This window comes from Musca vetustissima, unplaced genomic scaffold (genome assembly GCF_032173495.1).
Source record: "Musca vetustissima isolate MV318-11 ecotype Yass unplaced genomic scaffold, APGP_CSIRO_Mvet_v1 utg9941, whole genome shotgun sequence".
Classification (NCBI taxonomy): domain Eukaryota; kingdom Metazoa; phylum Arthropoda; class Insecta; order Diptera; family Muscidae; genus Musca; species Musca vetustissima.
The window spans coordinates 176,602-190,648 of record NW_026879332.1 but is presented as its reverse complement, the minus strand read 5'-3'; the positions used below and the strand labels follow the sequence as shown (position 1 = coordinate 190,648).

The 14,047-nt window shown below is 33.9% G+C and overlaps 1 non-coding gene across 1 annotated transcript; it reads right to left on the bottom strand.

Annotated features, from left to right (window-relative positions):
* Positions 1-8,669: 8,669 nt before the first annotated feature.
* Trnav-aac (transfer RNA valine (anticodon AAC)) lies at positions 8,670-8,742 on the bottom strand. Its single transcript has one exon. It is a non-coding gene; the product is annotated as a tRNA-Val (tRNA).
* Between the last annotated feature and the right edge of the window lie 5,305 nt (positions 8,743-14,047).

Below are 14,047 nucleotides of genomic sequence, written 5' to 3'. Positions count from 1 at the left end.
TTGAAGAATATTTTTCAAGGACACCAAGAGCTCCAAGCGTGGAATAATTTTCAAGGACCCAAAGAGCTCTAGGCGTGGAATTTTTGAAGAATATTTTTCAAGGACACCAAGAGCTCCAAGCGTGGAATAATTTTCAAGGACCCAAAGAGCTCTAGGCGTGGAATTTTTGAAGAATATTTTTCAAGGACACCAAGAGCTCCAAGCGTGGAATAATTTTCAAGGACCCAAAGAGCTCTTACATTTCTTTACATTTCCCCTACCCAATGTGCATCCGCCTCCCTTATCTGCATGCAAGAAAAACAAACACAAATTTGCTACTCCACACATCAGTGCTTAGAAATTGATTGCGTAAATTTGCCAACTTTGAACTTGAAGATAATGGAGAGATCTTTCCTTCTTTTTTTAAACAAACTACAAAAAAGGTTCTGCAGAGCAAGGCAAAACTTCATCCAAAAAGAAGACTGTGTCAATGTCTGTTCGTCCGTCCGCTTGTCTGTTATATCGACAAATTTAAGATAATAACACTGTAGCAGAAGTAAATATTTTTACAACAAACAGCTACAGCTTCACAAGCTGCTGGAAGTCGGGAAAAACGGCAAATTTATTCAGTAGCATATTTTTATAGTGGCAAAGTTTGCTTTTCTCCTCTCCCACATTAGAGATTTTTGTGCTGTTGTAAAGATCTAAAAAAAGATAGTGTCACGTTCACACACAAACGCACACACACACTCGAGAAAATCCTAAAGAATTTATTAGATACAACTTATGTGGGTTGTAACAACAATTTTATTTTTGTCATGGGCGGGGAGGAGGATAAGGGAGCGAAATTGCTAGTAAGGGAAGGCATGCATGTAGTGATCAAATAAACCATCAAACAATAAAAGTTAATTTAACGTATTAACTCTGGAAGTAGTTGTTGTGAGGTATTTTGCAATATGTGGAGTTTCAGTGATGGTTCCACAGCATGTGGAAGGGATTTATAAACGGCATTTTTGAAAATTGCGTTTAATTGAAACGCTATGATGTTTTAAGTCATTGATGGACCGGGAGTTATGTCAGCTTTATTTTATTAGTTCATTGAATGGGGATATTTTTATTTAATTTTAAATTCTAAAATGTTATTTTAAACACTACCTTATAATAGAAAAGTCCATTCAACTTAATGGTTCGAAAAGCTTGACATCACTGAGTAGTGGTGACAAAAAGGATTCAACCTTGTAGGTCTCTAATGAATTGTTGATATGTCGAAGCGCGCCAATGTAAAAATTGGTCTTGAATGCAATAATTTACAATTTGGGTAGATCTGAAAACTCCTTCGTCCATATGTCCCTGGTGAAAGTCAAAATAAAGATAAGCTTTATGGATATGAATGTAAAGATAAATATGTTTTCAAGGTATATATAAACATTTTAAATACATTTTTTAAAGTCCATTGGCATGGACATTCTCGAAAATAAATTTCAAGGTCAATTTAAGCTTGGAGTTTCTAAACATATATTTTTTGAAGATCCATAAAAAGCGATACCTTTTTTTAAAAATATTTCCTCAGGGTCCATCATAAGCGTTCGTTCAAGGCCCATCACATTGCCGTTGGGATTTGAAAATATTAATTCATTGGCCAAACATAGACGTGAATATTTGTAAAGTTTTTTTTTTCGCAGACCAGATATAAGCGTGGAAATATTTTTTTATAATAATAAAAGTGGATTTAAAAAAATAGTTTAAAAGTTGAGGTGTGGTTTTTAAAAATATGATTTTCAAGGCCCGTTGTGATCGTGGATTTTTAAAAATATTTTTAATGACCTCAAGACCTATTTCATAGGCATGTAGTTAAAAAAATCTTAATTATCGTTAGGTGTTTATTTAAGTGCTTTTGTAAAGCATAAGCGTTAATATTTCAAAAATAGTTTTTTTTTTCAATATTTATAAAGAGCGCGGATTTTTATATCCTCCCACCAAACTATGGATGGTGGGCATATTAATTTTGACGATTTAAACATGTATATCTGTCTTCTGTCTGTTGTAAACACTCTACCCATTAAACCAATTGAGATAGATTGCCGAAATTTTGCATAGATTTGTCTTTTGTCTCCAGGCAGATCAAGTTCGAAAATATGTTATATCGGTCCACGGATCATTGCTCCCATATGAGGGTAATCCCCAATTTTCGATATTTTGGGGCTCTTGAGCTCGTTTTTTACCCGAATTCGTTGTGTTCTTATTGGGTACCAAATTTCTTTACTAAAAATTTTAAATATAGGTCCACTATTTCTGGTAGCCCCCATATACCCAAATTTTCGGGGTTTTGGAAGTTTTCATCGCACTTTTCCGCCGAATTCCCTGTAATTTATTTCTTTGAGTTCTTACTGGGTAGCAAATCTCTCCACTGAAAATTATAAATATAAGTCAATTTTTTTCGGGTAGCCCCCATATGATGGTAACACCCAATTATCGGTATTTTGGGGTTCTTGAACGTTTTTGTTTCAACCGAATTCTCTGTAATTTGGTATTTTCTATTCATATATGGTAACAAATCTGCCTCCCAAAAATTATTAATATTTGGTCCCTTTTATGGGTAGTTTCCCATATAACCCCACTTTTTATATTAAAATAGTTGTCTGATTTGTTCCGCGTTTTGGGTTTATACCCATATAGTCATATTCCACCATAGTAGGGTGGATATTCTGTACTCGAAAGTATGGAATTCTAAGACGATTTAAGCGATTTAGACATCTATTGTAATTATTCTACCTTCGGAGGATATCGAGATAAAAGTCTAGAACGTCTGGTTCGGGAGTGAAATACATCGGGCCGCATTTAGGCGTAGCCCTCATAAAGGAAGATTTTATGATGTAAAAAAAGGTTCAAATTTGAGCTACGTTCCGTATATTTTCATCAGTATACCTATGGTGGAGAGTACCGCCTTTCTACTCGTTTAAAAATATTTTTTAAGGTCCATAACGATTGTGAATTTTTAGAGATATATTTCCGATGCCTCTCATAACTTGGGATTGTAAATAACTGTTTTCAAGATCCATGTTTTATAAGAAACACTTTTAAAGGCTAATTATAAGAGTGGATAGACTTTAAAATTTTGTTTAGGTTCATAATAAGCGTGACATTTGCAAAAATGTGGGTTTTTGTACCATTCACCACACTGTGGTACAGGGTATTATGTCTTTGTGCATATGTTCGTAACAGGCAAAAGGAATCAAGATAAACCCATAGTTCTTTTTGATAATATGCATAGAATCACTTTCTGAGTCGATTTATGCATGTCCATCTGTCCGTCAATGTATTTTTGTGAACAAAGTACAGGTCACATTTACGATCCGATTTGGATGAAATTTGGCACAGTTCACTTATTTGACCCAAGGACGAACCCTTTTGACATTGGAATCGATTCAGAATTAGATATAGCTCCCATATATATTTTTGTCCGATTTTATGTAAACTAATATTTGTCCGATTGGGACAAATTTTTGCAAAGCGCATTGATTCAGGTCCATACTTATGTATACACATAAATGATACACCAAGCTCCCAATATTTGTCCGATTGAGCAAAGTTTCGCCCGATTCCATGTCAATGGCCCTAAAAAGATACTATGTCTTTTATATCTACAGGATATTGTATATATTAACTCTCTTGTATGTACACAAAGTGGTGAAGGGTATCTATAGTCGGTCACGTCCGACTTTTGAACTTTCTTTACTGGTTAACAAATGTTTTTTCCTAGACCCATAAGAAATCTGAACTATTTAAAATACATTTTTAAGGACCATAATATATATTTTGTTGTCTCAGAAGAAGTGTGAATTTTTCCGGACCCAGTAGAAGAAAAAAATATGTATTCTAGTTTTTTGTCGGCGCTTGAATTTTGTTTTTTTTTCAGGTTCAGTATAAGCGTGGATTGTTTAAAAATATTCTTTTCAAGGCGCCACTTCGACATTTCATTACTTTCATTTATCATACATTTCAGAAAATATATTCCTAAATATCCATCAAAGAGAACTGCATATTCTTCAAAATTCTCTCATTCCACTCAATAGCACTTATAAACTGTTTTTAATTAACAAAACTGTTTAGAAAAGGTAATTAAACTAAATTACCATCGCAACAATCTGTCACCAAAACCCAACAGTTTCTTGCTGGTCAAAACAAAAATAAAAATTCTTAATTAATTAAGAAGACTCCTTAGAATAGTTAGTAAAACAAAACTAATTGGCCAAGATAAACGTATTGCAGTAAAATACTTTAAAACTTACAAAAACTCAAATTAAAAGAGTAGCCAGCAACAACACAAATTTGCAGCCACCCACCTAAAACCAACTTCTAACCTTTCAAGGCAACCAAAACAACCATCCATTTGACTGACCAACTTCTTAAATGCTCTGCATCGGATTGAAAGTGAAAACTCCCGCAAGAAAAACAAAGAGAAATTGAATTGATGATGAAAAGGGAAATTTTTGTTGGGGTTTAAGGACACATGGCGCCATCGAAAGCTAAACTTCGTTCATTCATTGGACAACAAGAAAAAGGATAATGGCGCGCCAATTCAATCCTTAAAAACTAACAAAAACAAAAAAAGAAAACAAACGATAATCAAAGCAAAATTGAATTTTAAACATGACAGGAGAATAAAATATTTGTCCAAAGTCCAAGAGGAGGATAAAAAATAAAACAACAATAGCAACAAAACACGGCAACACTTCGTTGACAAAAGGAAGCACATAGAAGACAAAAGAAAATATAAATAAGAAATAGTTTCTATGGCCAAAAACGACTATGTGAAACCTCTTTTTAAGGAATTCAGGAACGTAGCAATTGTAGGACTTGAAAAACGTTAGATAATTTTGTCGGTTTTTCAGATAAGGACATTTTATGAGCAGAAAAAAAACTATAAAAAACGAAAAGGAGTAATGTAGAGCTCCCTATCTGTGGACTTAGGGATAAAATTCGAATAGTGCCGATGTGTTGGCACTATTCGAATTTTTCATAGCTAAACTTGAAATGCCTAATATCCTGACAATGAGTAGTGTAGCATACCTATAGCTAACAAGTTTTATGACCAAACAACAACCAACTCAAACATCAAAAGGTGAGGTCGAGGAGGATGATGATGTTGATATGTCAATAAATGACGCCGTTCTTAAGCGTAATGTATGACGCACTTTTTAGCATTAGAATGGCTCTTATCATTGTTGTTGCTGTTGTTGTTGTTATGACAACATTTTATTGTTTGTTTGCAAAAAATTGAAAGAAGATTCCATTCACTGCTAAGCTTGTCAAAAACACATACGAACAGGACATCCATTATTGTATATACATGAAGTTCTTAAAAGAACAATATATATTAAAGAAACACATATGTACATACGAATATGGTGTATTGTATATAAACAAAATATCACAAACAATATAGTGTTTTTGTTTGCCAAAAATTTATTGACACCGTCTATTTTTGGGATAATAAATTTCCGAAATTTCCATTAACATGCAATTTATTGAATTAGGTTGAGTGTAGCTTAGCATTTTAAGGAAAGTAATAAAAAATAAAAATAAATAAATGAATGAATTTTTATATTCAAGGTCCAGTTACAAGGAAAAATATATAAAGGGATTCCTTAAAAATATTAAAAACAGCTTTTCCAATTCCCATACAAATGTGTTCATTCTCAGTATGGAGGGTATATTAATTCTGTTTTTCCGTTTGTAACTCATCGAAATAATCATTTCCGTCCCTATAAAGTATATATACTATTGATCAGCGTAAAATTCTAAGACGATATAGCCATGTCCGTCTGTCTGTCCGTCTCTCTGTTGTAATCACTCTAGCGTCTAAACGAATAGAGATAGATCGCCAAAATTTTGAATAGAGTCGTCTTTTGTCTGCAGACAGGTCAAGTTGATGGGCTTTATCGGTTAACGTTTAGGCATAGCTCCCATATAAGGGTTCCCCCCAATTTTCGGTATTTTGAGGTTCTTGAGCGTGTTTTTCAACTCAATTCGCTGAAATTTGGTACATTAAGTTCTTATTGAGTAGCAAATCTGTCCACTCAAAATTATAAATATGGGTCCATATTTTCTGATAGCCCCAATATAAGGGTACCCCCAATTTTGCGGTATTTTGGGGGGTTAGATCGCATTTTTAGACCGAATTCGCCGAAATTCGGTACTTTGAGTTCTTATTGGGTTGCAAATATCTATACTAAAAATTATAAATATAGGTAATTTTTTTCGGGTAGCCCCCATATAAGGGTACCCCCCAATTTTCGGTATTTTAGGGTTCTTGAGCGCGGTTTTCAAGCGAATTCGCTCAAAAAAGGTACTTTGGGTTCTTATTGGGTACCAAATTTTCCCACTAAAAATTATAAATATAGGTCCACATTTTCTGGTAGCTCCCAATTTCCAGTTTTTGGGGGGTTTTGACCGGATTTTTTTTTTACCGAATTGGCTGTAATTTAGTAATTTGAGTTCTTATTGGGTAACAAATCTCTCCACAAAAAAATATAAATATAGGCCAATTTTTCAGGTAGTCCCCATATAAAGGTACCCCCAAATTTTCGATATTTTGAGGTTCTTGAGCGCGTTTTTTAACCGAATTCGCTGAAATTTTGTATTTTGTAGTCGTATATGGTAACAAATCTCCCTACAAAAATCATTAATATTCACCCCTTTTTTACGGGGTAGTCCCCATTATATTAAAATAGTTATCTGATTTGTTCCGTGGGTTGCGGTTGGGTAGTCGTTACGGGGAATAATCAATTTTTACCCTATAAAGACTATTTAGACATCTGATGTAAGCATTCCGCCTTCTAAAGATATTGTGATCAAAAAAACTCAAACATGACGATAATGAAATAGATAGGCAGACATTTAGGCATCTCCTCAATATTGTGATGCCTCCTGAAGGAAAGAATTGAGATAAAAAATTAAAATATTGGGTTCAAAATTGGCATATACCGGTCATTAATAAGCCATAGCCCTCATATAATGATATCCTCAAATATTCACTATTTCCTACACTATGTAATCAATATTGGTCCCCCTTTAGGCATAACCTCATATTAGGAAAAATCCCCATTAAAAATTGCTGAAGTTTGTATTTGGTGTACATAATGGTTTACATAAATCGCTTTGGAGAATTATTATTTGGTATGTTCCCGATATTTTCATTGCATGTATCTGTCAGTATAACTATGGTGGATGGTATCCAAACTTCGGCCCGGCCGAACTTAACGCTTTTTTACTTGTTTATTTTTTTAATGATCAGCAATGGATGTGTTGAAACTTGTATTTCGATAATTTAACATAGGCTTGGCTTTTTCAAAACTGTATTTTAAAAGCTCAGTAGAATTGTGAATATTTTTTCAAGACTCAGCACAAGCGTGGATTTTTTTAATAAAGTCTCTGTAGAATTTTTTAAAATATTTTTTTCAGGGCTCAGTAGAAGCGTGGTATTGATATTGAGAAAAATCGGTTCAGATTTAGATATATCTCCCATATATATTTACGTCCGATTTAAGGTATATATCTTTAGATTTGCACAAAATTTCGAACAGCGTACTGAATTAAGCCCAGAATGATGTGTGCAAAGTTTCGTGAAAATCGGTTCAGATTTAGAAATAGCTCTCATATATATTTTAGTCCGATTTAAGGTAAATGGTGCACCAAATACCTTATATATTCTTCGATTTTCAAATTTGGCATAACGTACTAAATTGAGTCTAGAATGATGTGTGCTAAGTTTCGTGAACCTCCGTTCAGATTTAGATATAGCTCCCATGTATATTTTCGTCCGATTTTACGTAAATGGTGCACTAACGTATCAAATTGAGACTTGAATGACGTTATTGCGATTTGTTGAAATTGGTGCAGATGTAGCCATAGCTTCCATATATATTTCGAACGGGTGCCTGATTGAAATTAAATTTTTAACAGTGCGGCATACCGAATGGCGTGTAAAAATTTTGCTATAAATCCTTTTCCATAAATTTGTCCCATGGTACGCAGACAATTCTAATTCTGCCCAAATGAAATTAAATTTATCATAGGTTGCAGAAATACATGAGCATGTTCCCTCGAGGGAACATTGACATACAATTGTAAGGATACATATGTAAAATATACCCAAAGTGGTGAAGGGTATCATATAGTCGGCCCAGTCGGACTTTACTACTTTCCTTACTGGTTTTTTAATGCCCCATAAAACACTGTTTTTCAAACCCATTTTTTTTTTAATTAATTATAAGTATGCCTGGACGTTTTTAAAATATTTTTTATCGTCCTTACCTTAGCCTAAGTTTTTTCCTGAGCAAATTTCTTACGGGAAATAAAAATATTTTTTTAGAAATATTTGTTAATGACCTAAAAATTTTTGATATTTCCATTACCTTCGGTCCTTTAAAAATGTCTTTCAATGACCTAACATAAGGGTCAATCATAACCTTAAAGTTTTAATTTTTTGAATTAAAAAAACACTCAAGGCCTGCTTAAAGCGTGATTTTTTTTTAAATATTATTTTTTGGGACCATTATAAAATAGAGCGGATTTAGTAATAACCTTTTTAAATATCAGCCATAAACTGTTTTCATTTACATTAAACATTTTTTTATTTAAATATGTATATTCCACTAAATTATAGAATTACAAAAAAATAAATCATCTGTTTCCGCCCGGGATTGAACCGGGGGCCTTCCGCGTGTTAGGCGGATGTGATAACCACTACACCACGGAAACATATATCCCACATTTCATTCACAAATCCCAATACACAAGCAAGGTATATTTTCAATTCATAAGTTTTAGGGCACGCCCCACATAGGCTCACCTAACAACACAAACGATCGAACAAGCGAGTCAACAACAACAACGAACTATAAAAATGCTCTATAAATAGTGGACACACAGCACACGTAAAAATATTTTAAATACCCACTGTCTCAACAGGTTTAATTGTCGTTGTGTTGTTGCTGCTATTGGTCTTATCAATTGTTTTGTAGTTGTCATCAGGTCAGTTTTTTTTCGTTCGAGTGTGTGAATGTTCATAATTATCTGTATGAAAAATAAACTAAATCTCACCTTCACTTTTATTTTCAAAAAATAAAAATAAATAAACGAAAAATAATAACAACAAATATTTATCTTGCAAAACATTGAATGAATGGCATATCAATAGACGCCTGTCTTTGGAATAACGTAGTTGATTTTTGTTTGAGGGTGGTCATAACAATAGTTTTTGCTTCATTTTATTTCCCCTCCACATGTGTATTTATCAATTTGAATATGTATGAGTATGTACGTGTAGTTATAAATTTATTTTAATAAATTTGTTATGATAAGCAAATATGTTTTTATAAATGGTAATAGATGCCAAGCGAACTCAAACAAAAAACTGTAATAATTTTATGACAGCAATAAATGTCCGATCATAAATTGTTTTTATTAACCAGCCCACACATTGATGATGGGATGATACATGTTATTAAGGGTCCAAGACACATGTCTAAGAAGCAATCAATAAATCAAATAAAGTTTATATTTTTAGCATTAAAGCATCTGTTGTCAAAGCTATTAAGAGGATTGCCTGGCAGGAGAAGAAATATGAAGGTCAGTTCTTAGAAAGTAAAAAATATATTAAATTGAAATATAGTGTTTGTCAAAACTATAAAAATCATAGAGAGGGTACATATTGTCCAAAAATCGGAAATGATGGTTCGTGAATGTTTTCTTGAAAAATACAAGCTGATGGCCCTTTTAAAAAAATCAAGAAAGACATGATTGTGGTCCTTAATTAAAGTCTTAAAAAGTATATGCTCAGGGGCGGAACTTTTTATGCCTTACACTTACCACATTCAAAATACCAAGCTCATAGGGATCTTTATATGGAAAAATGTCAGCCAAAAAATTTCTTATGCTCTAAGAAAATAAAAATTCACGATATGTGGATGGAAAATTCTGCTAGGTCCAAAAATTATGAGACAAAAGTATCCTCACAAAATCCACGTTTATGGCTCCAAAATAATTTTCTGAAAATACACACTTATGGCTCTGATGGAATTTGAAAAAAGATATATTATTAAAAAATTCAATCCGCCTTTTAAAATATCCACGTGTATGGCTCTGATGACAATAAATATTTTTAAATGGTTCTGGTGGCCCTGGAAAAAGTATTTTTACAAAAATCCAGGATCATGTTTCTACTGGCCAATGAAAAATATTTTTTTATAAAATTTAAAATCAACCCTTTGAAAAAAAAACGTTTTAAAAATATTACCCTTGTATGTTGTATAAATTTTAAAATTATTTATAAAAAATTCACGATAATAGCTTTGAAGCAAAAACAAAAAAATATTTTTTTTTTTAGAAATCCGCGCTTAGGGCTTCCTTGGATTTTTTAGTGGCTCTGATGGTCGGACGGGGCCGACCATATGACGGGGCCGACCATATGATACCATACACAGCCGACCATATGATACCATACACAACTACCACTAAACTTTTACTTTCTGCGGATCTTTATTCCGAGCCTTGGTAATATTTTACGATATTTGCACAATCTTTGCCGACTAGAGGTCAATAACAACACATTATTACCCTGGCATCTTTTCCGAATCCCGTCTTCCCATAAGATTCGACATTTGGTATTTAACAGACACAAGTCTCGGTTCATTTGACCCAACATCAACCGATAACCGATATTCGGTCCATCTCAACCCGTAAATATCATCTAAGCATCATGCGTCGTCTTTGACCATAACTACAAACTCCAGGAAAATTTCCTAGCAATCAGCGCTAAGTTTCCGCCCTTTAGTGTGATAATGGTAATACTAAACAATATCAGTATATGTAGACCCCTATAAATATTAACGTGTAAACCCCACATGCAAATAGATAGATAGAGCAAGAAAATCAGTATCAATTTAAAGTTCAACCACTCCTCTAGGATATACTGTCAACTTATGTAATCTATGCTGTCCTGTGGTAAATATGTATGTCATGAAATAGAAATTTTATAATTTTTCACACACCATTTGACCCGCTAAATATTGACAATCTTCATCAAAACATACATGCTTATTCCATATCAGACCCCTTTCTCTGTGTAAAATTTCGTCATGTTCGGGTCTTTATGGTGGCCTCTAGTGGGTCCAGATACACAGACAAAAATTAAGTTGTTGGACCATTTCACCCCTAAATATAAACCGATCATTACTAAAAACCAATAGGTGTCTTCTTTGGCCAGAACCCATCCTACATACAAAATTTTGTGAAGTTTGGTCCATAACTCTTACCTATATCGTATGGACAATTTATAATACGGACGGACACACATGTCTAGACGAGATACTCAGCTAGACGAAATACTCTGCTAGACGAGATTTGACAATCAGTATAGTAAAATGATGGGATATGAACAATATTTCGCGGCATTGCAAACTCTTGGGGTCACACAAACCTATAATACCCCCACAACATTTTTGCGTAGGGTATAAAAATCCACGCATATGGCTCTGAGGGGTCTTAAAAATATTTATCAAAAATCCAGGTGTATGGCTCTGATGACCCTTATAAACATAATTTTAAACCAGTGAGCGGAGCAGTATAGTCGGTCGGGACCGACCATATAATACCCTACACAACTTCCACGAAAATCTAACTTTACGTTATTTGCTCCCTCTTGATAACCGACTAAAGGTCAAAAAATATTAGCAATATTCTGCAGACGAGGGCTGTACTTGTCCAGATTCTCTTTACCGTGGGTTATGTTGTGATGTTGGGCTTTCAATTGTGGCCTATAGATTGAGTAAAAAAAAAACAAAAAGTTAATTTTTCGGTCGACTTCATCCCAAAATTATTATCTGATCATCACCGAAAGTTATAGGCGTTGTCCTTGACCATAACTGGAATCTCATGGAAATTTTCAAAGCGATCAGCGATATATTTTCGCCCTCTAGTGTGGTTATTGTTACTAAATAATGTTATTGGGTTACTAAATAATGTCTGAATACGTAAGCACCTGTAAATATTTAAGTGTAACTTCCACATTTGAGTACATACGACCATATAATTGGTATCAATTTAAAGGTCAACCACTCCTCTTGAACACACTATAAACTTCTCGGGTCTTGGTCCTTCAGGGTCAAATATATACACCATAGAATACAAATTTGGTCATTTTTCACACCAAAGTCAGGGTTAATTTGACCCGCTATATATTGACCGATCTTTATCAAAACAGGCATGCTTATTCTTTGGCACGATCCCCTTCTCCATGCAAAAATTCGCGTTGTTTGGGCCATAATTGCGCCTCAGGAGCGACCAAAATTACAAAACGAAAAAACGACCAAAATTAAGTTTTTGGTCCATTTCATCTCCTAAATATTAACCGATCTTTTCCCAAAACAATAGGGGTCTTCATTGGCCATAACCCATTTTACATGCAAAAATTCGGGAAGATTGGTCCATAAATGTGGCCTGTATCGTGTTTACAAATTATAATGGACAGACGGACGGAAGGAAACACATGTCTAGATCGACTCACCTAGTCGAAGTATGACGATCGGTACTTAAAGGTGGGTCTAGGACCAATATTTCGCAGCGTAACAAACTTTTGGAGCTGCACAAAGCTATAATACCCTGACAACATAGTTGTGTAGGGTCCTTCAAAAAATAATTAAAAAAAAAATTGACGCTTAGGGCTCTGATGGCTCCTGATGGTTAAAAAATCCACGCCCATGGCTCTGACGGTCCTTAAAAGAAAATTTTAAAATATCCACGGTTAGGGCTACGAAGTCCCTAGAAGAAATATTTTAAAAAAACCACGTTTATGGCTATGATGAGCCTTTAAAAAATACATGCTTATAGCTTTGCTGACCTTTGAAAAAATCATATAAAAAATCCGCACATATGATTCGGATGGCCATTGAAAAATATGTAAAAAGATCCACGCTAATGTTTCGGTTGGTTCTTCAAAATATTATCCATAATCCACGATAAGGCACCTTTAAAAAATGTACGGATATGTCTCTGATGGCCCTTGAAAAATCCACGCTATGAAAATTAAAAAACAAAAATGGCCGGATGGATCTTAAAAAAATATTTAAAAAAATCCACGCTCATGTTTCTGTTGGTTCTTCAAACATATTTATAATATGTCTCAAATTGTCTTTCAAGAATTGTTTTTAAAAAATTCTCAACTCCTTGTAAATCTATATTTAAAATAAGTATTTACAAGTCTAAAAATTGTTTAAATTTAACAATCCGGAGTTTAGAGTCAATGACTTGTGAAATGCAGTACAGATTACCGGATTATCCACATTTTAATGTATATGAAAAAATGTTGTTATCTGGGCTTTTAAAAATCGTATCGTATATATGATACGACTTATCTTTAAATATTCTTAATTTGTAGTCTCAAAAAATTTTCTCTGTCCACGCAAAAACTTTATTGAATTTCATGTAGATAACCAAAAATATTTTAAAAAATGACATTAGGCCAGCTTAACCTGAACCGGCATGTATTTTTTTTCTTTTCTTCATCCTGTCATCCATACTTGTGAAATTGAAATATTTGATTTGTGAGTGAGTGTGTTGATGTTGGCCCACACTCCAAACACAAATGGATGATGTTGATATTGATAGATGTGAGTACATTCCAGCCTCCTCCTTCAGACACACACATCAAATCGCTATGATGAGAATGCCAGTAAGGCATGTAATGGTGTATTTTAGTTTCAGTGTCTTCAATGTGTGCACAAAGATTTTAGCCACTTTTTCAGCTGTCAATCATTCCAGCCATCTATCCAGTGTTTGCATTACACACACACACGTCATCATAACTTTGGCGAGAGAAAAAGAGCTTAACTAAACATAACAACAGAGCGTGCTTCAGATGTCAATCAGGGGTATTGTGTTACCCTTTTTCTTTTGGATTCTTGGTTAAATATATTAATAAATCCATGCCATGCCATTCTGTAATGAAATCAATTTTTTGCGACTGTCTTGTTGTTAGTGGTGGTGATGTTGGTGTTTGTCTGGGCGT